Here is a 12,697-nt window from a genome sequence, read left to right on the forward strand (position 1 = left end):
GGATACATGGCATCCACTGTGAGAGCAATTTGCAGACATGCCAAAGTGATTATCTCCTAAACATTTTTAACATTCAAGAATGCATATTCACATCACACATGATAGCAAGTTAAGGCTTCCTTAAGACCCTAGCAATTGAAACTAACACATGATAAAACTGAAATTAAGAGGACATTGAAATTGCAAATTAAAGATTAAAGAACCCTAAATTAACAGTAAATTGACATTGGAATTAAACAGTGATTAACCCAAATTTGGGGGTATCTCGGCTAACCAAGAACACCCTTTAACATCCTACATCAGTTCCTACTTATAGTTTACAACAAAATCCCTAATTTTGAGAAACCCTAAAATTTGAAAACCCTAAATTGATTTGGGGAAAATCAAATTCTCTCACCCATGTGTGAATTCTGCTCGACCCATGCCCTGTTGATGTTCCCTCTGCTCCTCCTCAGCTCGAACTGCTCCCAATTGCGTCTACTGATGCCCTAGCTTTTCTCTTTCTTATCTGTAGCACCTAGGGTTGATGCTAAGAACAAGAAAGGGAAATACTAGGGAGCTGGATGATGGTGAAGCTCGAGGTGGTGATGGAAGAGATGGTGGTGGCGTACATGGTGTTGCAGTTGCAGCTCTGCAACTGTCGGGTGGAGGAGAAGAAGAAAGAAAGAAAATGATTTGGGAAGAAGAGGGGGTTTGGCTTGAGGTCGATGGGTTCGATGGCTAAGGTGTTGAGCGGGTTCATCAAACTTTGATGTCTAGCGAGGAGACGCGTTGGATGTGAAGATGGTTGGTAGATCTAACGGTGGTATGAGAGATGAATCACTTCAACCGTTGGATTGTGAAATACAACAAAGTTAACGGCGAAGATCGAGGTTAGGTGCTGTAGTGTTAAGCGGAAGTATCGAGATTTGATGAGAAGGCAAAGAAGCGACCGTAGGATCTAAATGTGATCTAATCTGAAGGCTTGGAATTTAGGTACTATGGTGTTTTGCAGGGACTTCAGATTTTGATGCACGATGAAGAAGCGACCATTGGATGATGAGATGGATCCAATCTAACGGCTGAGAATGGAGGCGGGTATGGATATAGAAAATGGGTTTGGGTAAGGGTTTTGGACCTTGGGTATGCCAAGCCCATATCTTCTTTAAGAACAATTCTTCCTTCTTGAGCCCATTCCTAGCTTTTTGGACTTGTGCGCACCATTCTTTGCGGCTTCCTTGCGTAATTTCTTCCGGCTTTTCACCACTCTTCAGCTCTTTTCCGCTCCGCAAGTCATCCAGACTTTATTTATTACCTAAAAATGCAAAATTAAGTAAGAAAAATATTTATTCTTGAAAACAATGAAAATACAGAATATGGGATAAAATGTAGAATTAATGCACAAAAGATGAATAAATGCCAACAAAAAGGGATAAAATATATACAATATTTGGCACTCATCAGCAGGATGAGGGACAAACAGCAAACCCTTTTTCTTAAGCCAATCCATTATGGCGTCCTCACCCTCAAACGTCAGAGAATGAGGGAAATCCTCGGAAGGCGAGTCAACCACGGACTTCCCCTTGGCTGATATTTCCCCTTCAGCACAAGTTTCGGCATCAACATGCGCGTCGTGATCATCCGCGCCCCCATCCTGAACAGCAGCGTCTTCCTTACCAGACCCCCCGAGCACATCCCAATCATCATTGGGGGAAAGTAGAGAGAAGTCTTCAGGAAAATCAAGAGCATCGTCAAAGAGTTCCCCTGCGGAATAAATCCTGTCAAAAGAGAACTCTTGAGAAATGGTGGAGAGAGTTTCCGCAGCATCACCAGCAGGAACAGACATATCAGCGATAACACTGCCGTCAGCTACCGCGGCATTATTTCTCCCTCCATCACCATCACAACCCGCACCAATCTCCTCCTCGACATTAGGAGGGGAAGTATCAGTGCGTTCTTCACCATCAGAAATCTCCTCATCCTCGGCAAACTCTTCGTTTACCGGACTGGTAACTTCTTCATGAACCTCAGACTCACCCATCACAATGGTAGAAGACTGCTTCGGCCCAATCTTTTTCTTCTTCGAAACCTGCAAACCAACACATGTTCCACAGAGTTATTTTTTCGAACAGTTTGATTTTCAAAAAAATCAAACTGTAGTGGCGCGGCCAGAATCTGCAATAACCATACCTTGGCAGTAGTGGCACTCTTCGGTGGAAGTATAGAACCAGAACCTTCCTCCTCGTCTCCTTCAACGACGTCGAGGGCATAAGGAAAGTTCATACCTGCGAAGTTTAAACGCCAGGGACAGAAATCTCCATAACGAGCAGGAGGAGATTCACGTGGCCTGCTACTCTCAGAAGGACGCTAACCGCGTGGACCGGGAATCCAACCGTACGCCCAAGGACCAACAACTTCGATATCAGTAGCGTGCCACTCATAGTCATGGTCACGCTTGATCCTCTTACGCGCCGGAAAAAGTTTCCGCTGACTAGACCCCTCGGTGCCTGGAACATACTTCAGTTTGGCATCGCTGACCTCACTTAACAGACGAATTTCACCCCGAGGAGCAGCGAGATTCCGAAGGCTAACACTCCACGGTTTACGGTTCCTACAATTGACGTAATCACCAAAGGAGTTGTTGAAGTTTTCGGGACACAACCTTTGGTGTTATTCCCTTTGAAAGAAAGTACTGGAGGCGGCGGTAGAGGGTGCTGCACGGGCACTACAGAACGCAGGGGAGGAACATCAAAGGCGACACCACGAAGAGGTGTCTGCGTACACCTCAAGTCATCACGAGGACGAGATACCGCACGATCGGCAGCGTTTCGAGACCCGGAAGGATTTTTGGAGGGAACCCCTTTCCTAGGAGGAGAGGCCTTCGCCCTAGAAGAAGAAACTCTAATACCACGGGGATCCATTGGAGACTCTCTGCGCGGAGGGGATCTCGGAAGACTAAAACCCGGAGTTTGACAAGGAAGCCTCGGACGGTCAGACATGGCTGCGAAGAGATACAACATAAACAAGTTAGAAACAAACACAAGGACATCACCAAAGATCAAAATATCACAAAATTAACAGTCCATCTCAACATAGCACAGAAACCCTAAAACTAGCATACATGCTTGAAATTCCCCAAAACCCTAAAACCCTTAACTCAAAAGTCTAATCAATACAAGTAAAACAATGGCCTCCTCAATTTGAGACGAAGAACAGGGGCAAACTAGCATACAAGCATTAAAAGAGGTTCTCCATCACAAACAAGGGACGACAGCAGCAGAAATGGAAGGCTACAATACGATCAACAACAGAAAATTTACAATCAACACATCTTAAAACAACAGGAACAAAGAAAATAAACCTTACCACCACAAACAGCAGCAGGAAGAGGACAACAAACCAGAAACAATGAAGAAGTGAGCGTGATTAATGCTAAGACAGAGAATTTAATGGTTGAAGAACAAAGAATGAAGACTGATAGAGAATGAAATTAATTTTCAAGGAGAATGAAATTAATTTTTCTCCCCTCCTTAATATACTCGAAAGAATGAGAAGGAAGTCAAGGGAGGAATGGGAAACGTGCCCATTAAATGAGCAGTTAATGCACGAATAAGAAACATGCCCAAGTATCTAGGAGAAGTTATTAGGAGAGAGGAAGAATATGTAACGACTGTTTTCTTCAATGCTCCCACTAAACACTCAAGCCCGAAGAAAAGGGGAAAATTGTGTGTACATATTTCATCATCAAACACGTGTATATAGGAAGGTACGTGGAGAGCATGCGGACAAAGTCATCAAAGCATGATGACACACGCCCATAGCCAAGAAGCCCATACCGTCGACGTTGGATCTTTGCCCGAACAAATCTAAGGGCAGAAGTTAAAAGATGTACTGGTAACACGATGTACTGCGGAGCACCAAATAACTCCCGAAGAGTTACTTTATCTCATCCCCAAAAGAAGCCAAGATCAACGGTGGAGAGAAGTTGAACTGACATGGACGTGACAGGGGCAGAAGACACTTGCCTGACACGAGCAGGCGCCTCAACTACCCGCATTAAACACTCTGAGCAGCATACGTGTCGATCAACCCGTGGAACGAACGAGGACGACTCTGCATGATGAAGTAATGAACGAAGACCCCCGCGTGATGGACACAAAACACAGGAAGATAAGGTTCCAACGGCCCTCAGAAATGGGCCCCACACTCTAACCCTATAAATACCCCATCTCCACCAAGAGTAAGGGGATCGGAAAATTGAGGAAGAGAAGGAGAGAGAAAGATTGTGAGTGTAAGTTAGTCCTTTACAATATACAGACCTATGTAAACCCCAAAGTCACTCGACTATATTTGTAACCATCAAGTACATAGTGAAACAACAACCCCGTTGATGTAGGCCTTAGTGTTGAACCACGTAAATCCCAGTCTTATTTACATTTCAGCACTTTATATTTGCCTAACGCTCCATGAGTTTTACTTTTATGCTTCGTTTTCTTTATCTTCCCCTGCGTAAACGCCCCTCGCAATGTTATTAGATGAGGCTATGATAAACCCGAAGATTTTGAGCCAAGGAATCAATGACATTGTATTATCAGTGCGAGTCTGTACCTAGAGTGCGAACATTGTTTGTGAACATATAGATGCCTTCGTGATTTACGTGTTCACAGTTGTGCAACGGAGAGGGTACCAAAATCCATACAAACCGAAAAATGCGTTTTTTTGTTATTATTATGGACTTAAGTACCTCCTGGTAATGTGGCACCGCCATCAACAGTGTTGATAGTTCTGGATGAAGCGTAGCTTAGGAACTACTGCCTTACTGTACTCTACTATTCTGAGTCTTCAAGTCACACTTGTTGATTGGAAAATTGTCTGGCTGGATCCCTTGCTAGCAAGGCCCCAAACATTAATCACTAAAATCCGTACTCTATATTCATGCAGTATAGTGATAATCTCATTATTGCGGACCCTAAATATAGCAATTAATTGCATCGCATGGGAAGATATATAAAATTAAATTAAAGGGTGGTATATAAGATGCATTACATAAATGAAAACTTAATGGAGTGTCCGTACACACTTAACTCAATACTAACAATTATAATCACTTCAATCATTTAATTTAATAGCAGTAGCAGTTGCTTTCGGATTGAGTGATTTGGTTTTCCATCAAATCTCTTTATTTGGGAATTGCCTAAACAAGCGTAATTAATCGATTAAACTGATAGCAGTATTGGTTGCTTTCAGGATTGCATACCAGGTAATCATCTCCTGTGAAGAAAAACACAAACATCACTACTATTGGTCCAAGTTAAATGCTCCTTAATTCACTTGGTAACTTTCTTATTCTCCCAGACGTGTCACTAATTAACATTTGCATACAACTGAGCATTTAATGGCGACCAGGAGAGTCCGATGAAATGGATAGGATTTCTTGTTATGTTGGTTAGAAATTTGTATGAAATGGATATGATTCCTCTTTGGTTTAAGACTTGTAACCCTGCTCAAATTTTTTATAACTGTTGTAAACACCCTGGTTAGTCATTTTGATCTAGAATCGAAGTATTATCGATATATATGTATGAAGCATGCGTGTTTTTGTGCATATTTCCTAGCAAATATTCAAGTGATATCCAAGGATGGAGCTAGGAATATAAGGAACCATTTCTTGGGGACCATGATTTTTCTGGGAGGATCATGGTTTCATTTTGGGAAAAGACATTAGAAATAAATCTAGGTCACCCCTTATCTAGATATTTATATTAATACCTAAATTACCCTCCTGATTAATTTTGGGTAATGATTAGTTTGTGTTAATAATAGTTAGTGTAATGATTAGTGAGATGATTAAGTTAAAGATAATTAGTGAGATTACAAAATCAGATGGATTTTTTTAAAAGAAGTAGAATTATTGAGAGAGTAAAGTTTGAGAAGATGAAGAAGGAAAACATGAAAAACGATGGATTTTACCAACCACAACCGGAGGAAGGGTATTTGGGTACCCAGGTATGCTTCAAACTTAGATAATGTTGGTTGAATTGCTCCAAATTTTCAAAAAACTGTAAATTTTTAGAGTAGATTTGGGCTTGTTCGGTTACCTTATGTGAAAAAAATGTTACCGAACTCATCTGAAAGTGTAGTTCGGTTACTTTTTCCAAACATGCAGGTTACCGAACTCGCTCTTTAATGGAGGTTTTTAGTCGTTCGGTTACTAGATAGTTTTAGAAATTTTTGCGAACCAACCGAACAGAGTAGGCAAACTTCGGTTAAATCATAACTCAAAATAGTGGGAAAAATAACACAGTTCGGTTACATTGTTGTTTTTTTTTTTGTTTTTTTTTTGTATTATGGGTAGAGTTCGTTTACTAACTAGTTTTAGAATTTTTTGCGAACCAACCGAACACAATATATTGGTTTTAAATGAGGAGTTCGTTTAAAATTATTTTTTGTGAACCATCCGAACACAATATATTGGTTTTCAATGAGGATTTCGGTTACGAAAAATTAAATTCGTGATAACCGAAGTGTTCTTGGTTTCATAATGTTTTTGATGATTTCTACTCAATCTTCCCAATCAAAAAACGAATTAAAAAGATTGATGGATTTTTCAATCGAACGAGGAACGTCAAGGAAAGAGAAAAGAAGAAGAGAATAACTTTTTTTTCAAAACTAAAAAATTTCGATTCCCCTCCTGTTTTTGTTTTTGATTTTGGTTAATAAATTCATTTAGATTAGATGTATATGATTAGATTTATATAGATATTAAGTTAGTTTTAATTTAAATTAAAGTAAAAGGTAAATGTGTATTTACCTAATTTTAGGACACCCCTTATAAATATGGGGAGGTTGGCCTAATAAGATCATGGGCCCTCAAAAAAACCATGGTCCCTAAAAAAAATGGCTCAATATAAGCATGGGTAGGCAAAGAAGAAAACGAAAATGGAGTTAGGGTAGACAAGCAAAGGGTAGGGTGGGCTTTGAAGCCCATTTCATCAACAAATATGCCTGGAAGCCAGCTGTTGGGTGTGCAAGTGCAACTGCCACTCATGATTCACGGAACGAGATTTTAACGGAAAATGCCAGCTCGACCGAGTAAAAATCCCAATAGATGGATGGGCCCCATTTTATGCTAAGAACGCGGCCGGAACCGTCGATTCTTTTCTTGAGATAAAAAATCCGGATAAACACTCGATGAGTGTATCACTTCCAGATTTAACTCGTTGATAGCGACAATTCTGCCGAACAAATGGTGTATGATTCCAGAGGTATTGTTATTTTATTTTTTTTAAAGAAAAAAGGATATATATTAACGACAAAAATAAGTACAAGCTTCAGCCTGATCTCAAATTTTCGTGTGTATTTTTAATATGGATCGTTCGATCGGATGAATTTAAAAAACGGGAATTCGCTGGAGCCATCCATTCTTTTTACTTCTTCGTTCTAAAATCTGTATCGAGAAACAAAAATCATTACTACAATTTTCAATTTAGGTGTAAACAGAATGTTTCACCTGATTATGTTACTAACTTAGGATTTACACTTCGATTAGAGTTTCAATGATTCACAGATTCACAATTTTGGGGTTTTGAAGAAAGATGAAATCCCATCAGAGCTTCAGCCTTCCAATGAGTAATTTGTTATCGCTCTCTCTTATTCATCTTAAGAAGAAGTTTGTAATGGAAGTAGCAGTAGACAAAATCAAACACTCCACATCAATTTCAATCTCCATCAAACCTAAATTGACTGGATTCAACATACTCTCCAAATCAGAGTTCTTCAAGTAAGTGCAATCTAATTACCTATTCAGAATGGAATGTCAATTTTCTTTCGTGCAATTTAGAGTTCCACAAAAATGATCCCAATTTGTAGCTGCATGTTTGGGTTTAGAAACGGAGCCTGATGGTAATTTGGTATTTAATTTTCTTCCTATTCAGAAAATGTCGAATCCAAGCAAACTGCAATGCATACTTTCTCTTTGATTTCTTCTATTTTCGTGGAATGTATCCGTGATTCCTCCTTTTTCTTTTACTTTATCTTTTTCGAAATTTTGTTGGTCTCCGATTGTGTGTCGTGATTCGAAACCGATTCCAAAAATCGAAGGTTTGAATCTGATAGTTTTTAATGTTAAAAACGTTATTGTTTTGAGTGATAAAAACATTCAATTCGTCCTGATTAGTTCATTTTTGTTATTGGAAGATTTTTTTTTAAATACCAAAATTGAGTGATCATGACCGTATTCTACCTATAATTCTTTTTCTTTTGTGAACTTTATGTGTTTGTGAAAATGCCTAAGTTACAATCTTATTGTTTAGTTTCAATTGAATCCATGGATGGCATAAAATTTTATTTTCTGTATCTATTTCGAAGAAAGTGAATCCATGATGGAAAAAGATCAGCAGCGTTCTTGCAAGAGAGAGACATGACAAGCCATGGTGACAAACACAAAATAGCAGCAGTGGAAAAGTTGTGCAGGACGACGAGTTTCCTTTTCAAGGTTAGTAGTAACCTAATTCAATTAGTATTTTCAGTTCTTTATTGGGCATAACATGCTAAAATGATTGCTTTCAGTATCGATTGTGTTAGTTTTACTGTTATTAGATACAAAAAATGAAACGGGATTGAGTTTTTTTTTTTTTTTTTTTGATGCAACAAAGTGGGATTGACTTGATATGTGTATTTTTCTGTTTCACCCCCAACGTATGCCAATTTTGTGAAATATAATTGGGATTGATTGGATATGTGCGGTTCTGCACATTTAAAGTTGCGGTGATGACCTAGAACACTTATGGGGTATCTTGCATTACTGTTACGTTACCCTAAGTTAACCAATTCTAGGTGGAGTTAGAAACATAGCATTCTTATATAATGCATAAGTTGTTAGAGCTGAAACATTCACCCCAAATTAGTAGTTGAAAATGTAATTCGATCAAACAGTTTAAAAGGTAATATTATCTGTCATGGTATAAGCTTAGGGACACCATGCTGGTGATCTCCCTATATGACTACCTTTTAAAAGCAATTCGTCTTCCAAACTGTTAACTGAAAACTATGCCGACAGTTCAGAAACCTAAAGCTAGGTTTTACAAGAGAAGGCTTTATCGGGTCTTAACAGTAAATTTTACCAAATACAGGTCATGTAAGATAGCTGATGTTGAGTGCTACAACGCCACATGTTTGTTGATTGATTTAATTAGTGGGAAATAGAAACTGCTCTCGAGCTTGAAGTTTGAAGATCTCCTTTGTAGAGAAATTTGGATGAAATGTCCACTTAGTAAGTTTGTACTAGAATTTTAATGTGGATGCATTTCATTTTTCTCGGAGATTCAAGTGTTCTTTGGCCAGTAATCCAGCATCTTCATATCTGTGTTTGGACTGCTAAATTACAGATTTAAATGCATTTTTCTTTTCTATTTAGAATCAGTCTTTTTGATTCAAAACTAGGTGTGTTCAATATATCAACATAAATTATAAGTTCTTTTCTTTTGTCTAATTGTTTTGCATCAAATTTTTCAAATCAAAGCGCAATGCGACTCCTATTATTAACCTCCGTAGGAGCCCCCTATTGATAGAGTAGGCCCAATATCAAGAATCATTAAATCCACATAAGCAAATGTTGTGCCGTTATTCAATTTCTGCAACAAGAAAGACCAATTGGGCTTTTAATTTGGTGTGTCGATTCACTGAGAAATACCCTTGAGGATACTTTTATTGATATTTTTCGCATTTCCCTTTTGTTACTCTCTTTGTACTTATAAATGTATATTATTGATTAAAATATCATTGAATGAAGAGTTTGAATTTATTTTTTAACGGAATAGCAGGCACATAGCGCATGTCTTTTTCATTTTTAGTTGTGCATCTTATTCCTTTGTATTCGTCTACATATTTGCTTTGTTTACGGTTCATACCAAATAACTTATATTAGTTTGAATTTATGGTTTAGTGAACATTTATCCCTAGGCACAAGTGGAGGCTCTGTTTAGCAACGGGTGGTGCAAGTTTATTAAAGTAGAAATCAAGATTGCGGATTACATCTAACCAAAAAAATTGGTTGTCATATGAATTCCATAAATTCTACGGGAGATTATCGAAGTTGCATCTTATTTTAATTTGAAACTGCGTCTTATGGCTTCATTACTTTTCCAATTTGAACTGTGTTAATTGATGAAATGATTTATGGATACATTTCTGAATGAAAAATTATCGACTAGAAAGGGAAAGGGATGGCAGGCGCATCGCACATGCGTGTTATACTAGTTAGTAAAAAAAAATTACTTCATGAATCTTTGAAGAGTCAAATAAAAATATCAAATTAAGACTTGGAGCCAACAAGATTTGATTCTTCTGGCATCCGTATATCCCATTCCAGCGGAGTTCATTTGCAATTAGCTTTACTAGTTCCGGGGCATAACATTCATTACATAAATTATAGTTACCTCATCCATAAAACGGTGTTCGTACACTGATGTGCACTAATCAAACACTAACATTACGTAGTCATGAGTCATCAATAAATTCAGTTACCGGCTGTAACCTATGTAATTGTACTATTAATCTCTCTAATATGATGGTTCTTCTTCTTGTCTCTATATCTCCTTCCTTCATCCCTGATTCTCCTCAATCACGTTATCATGGACGAAAGTTACCGCAGAGCTAGATTGGACTAATGTTGAAATCGGGAATCAAATCAGCTATGTTGGATCTAATTATTTTTACATATATTTTTTCTTCTTCTTTTCCAATATTTATCTACGATCCTGGGATTTGATTTTTGATTGTCAAATATATATGTCACTATGTACAGATTAATTAAATATGCCTGGGATTTGATTTTTGATCTCCAATATATGTCACTGTGTATAGATTAATTAAATCTTCCGTGTAATTTGATTCGTGAATAGATAGAGTTTAAATTAATTAAATCTTACGTGTGATTTGATTTGTGAATAGATACGGTTTGTAATATTTGAGAATAGATACAGTTTATAATATCGATGCACTAATCCCTTCAAAAAAAAAATATCGATGCACTAATAGATACAATTTATATAATGATATGTGTTTGTTTGTTTATGCGATCATGAGTTGAATTTCAGTATATATTAATATGCGTACGATTTTTTTTCCGCATGCGATGATTGATTTGGCTTGGAATCATCTGGGTAAAGAGGAGAAGAACAGACGTTCCGGTCAAACTCGGTTGGTCCAACTCGGCCGGTCCAAATCTGTCGATCCATTGCTGCTCACCTACCCTGTTCCAGCTGTGGTGTTGGGGCGTGCGCGACGAAGTATATTCCGGTTCCGTTTGTATACATGGAAAACCAGAGTTTAAGGTATGTAATTATAACGTGGGCTTAATTTTAACGTGGGATTTTACATTGAGCACCTACTAGGTTTATTTGTTTGTTTTTAGAATATATTTAGTTTTGTTTATTTTTGTCTTAGGACAAGTCCACAGCATATAAACGGTCAATTTAAATTATTTTTATTGATCTCAATCATTAAGAATTTTGGTCTTAAATGCTATTTGTTCTCTTGAATATGATATTGCCTATAGTTGAATGGTGTATTTTGTTCAATTGGTTGTATACCAACTCAATTCAAATATATTTATTTGGGGTTTAGAAGTAGTTGAACACCATTAATGCGTACATGATTTTTTCTTCCCAAAATTTGAATGATTCGTGGAATGTAATCCATTTGCTCGACTATTAATTTGTCTGTAGTTTCAAAAGATACATTCAAATAAAATCACATGTATTCCAATTTTTGTGGAAGAACTCACAAGAGATGATATGAGTCAGAAAATTTCCATTTATCTACTTCATCTATAATACTAACGAACCGGTATATGTTGAAGTATGACAACAAGAGAAGTAATTATTTTTAAAGCACTAACACGGGCATCACTTTGGCATAACCATAAGGCACATTGGTTGACAAATGGTTAGATGAAATCCTAAGTTCAACATATTTTATTTTGACTCTACCTCATACGAATCCTAAGTTCAGATATTGTATTTTAACCCCTACAATGAATCGATTGGGATTGATTCATAAAGACTTTGGCATAACCATAAGGCACATTGGTTGTGACACGATGTTCCGTTTTGAAAGCACTAACACGGGCATCACTTCATTTGAGTGTACAAGAAAATGAACTAGTAGAATGCGAAGTTACGACATCTATCACAACCAGTGATTTCTAAAGTTAATAGATTTTCACTACCTCTCCCCATTATGCTTTAAAGTAAGAAAGCACGTCACTCATCTTACAAAGTATTTCTTTAGTAAAACATGATTGAGACCATCCTGTTTTACTTAGATGCAAATGAAAGATAACTCATTATTAAAAGCAATAAAGTGTTGTTAGTGAACATATATCCATGCAGAATACGGACCATTCAAGTGATTTATGGCTCTGGTGGATGATTCGACGCGTTGAATCAGTTATTGCCCACAAAAAACGATGCGTTTAATTTTTGTAAATAGTCCTAGCACATAATACACAATGCAAAGTGCAAAGGTTCACCACCGTTGTTAATGCTAGAGAATTTACATCCAAAGGAAATTGATGAATATTGCATGTTTAATAGGATCAATATAGAGCATCTTATACCCAATGGTCTCGCGGAGGCTACCATCAAAGGTTACAGATGGTGTCTAAGGCATGGATGCATACAAACCTACCTTTAACTTCTTGGGGAATATGTAATAT

At 37.6% G+C, this 12,697-nt stretch overlaps 1 long non-coding RNA gene across 2 annotated transcripts; it reads left to right on the forward strand.

Annotated features, from left to right (window-relative positions):
- The first annotated feature begins 7,300 nt into the window (after window positions 1–7,300).
- Window positions 7,301–10,998, forward strand: LOC113287051. Of its 2 annotated transcripts, XR_003329685.1 has the most exons (3): window positions 7,301–7,759; window positions 8,347–8,473; window positions 9,923–10,998. It is a non-coding gene; the product is annotated as an uncharacterized LOC113287051 (long non-coding RNA). The 2 variants fall into 2 exon arrangements; XR_003329684.1 differs by lacking the exon at window positions 9,923–10,998 and having other exon boundaries at window positions 8,347–9,469.
- Window positions 10,999–12,697: the final 1,699 nt, after the last annotated feature.

Source organism: Papaver somniferum, chromosome 6 (genome assembly GCF_003573695.1).
Source record: "Papaver somniferum cultivar HN1 chromosome 6, ASM357369v1, whole genome shotgun sequence".
NCBI lineage: Eukaryota > Viridiplantae > Streptophyta > Magnoliopsida > Ranunculales > Papaveraceae > Papaver > Papaver somniferum.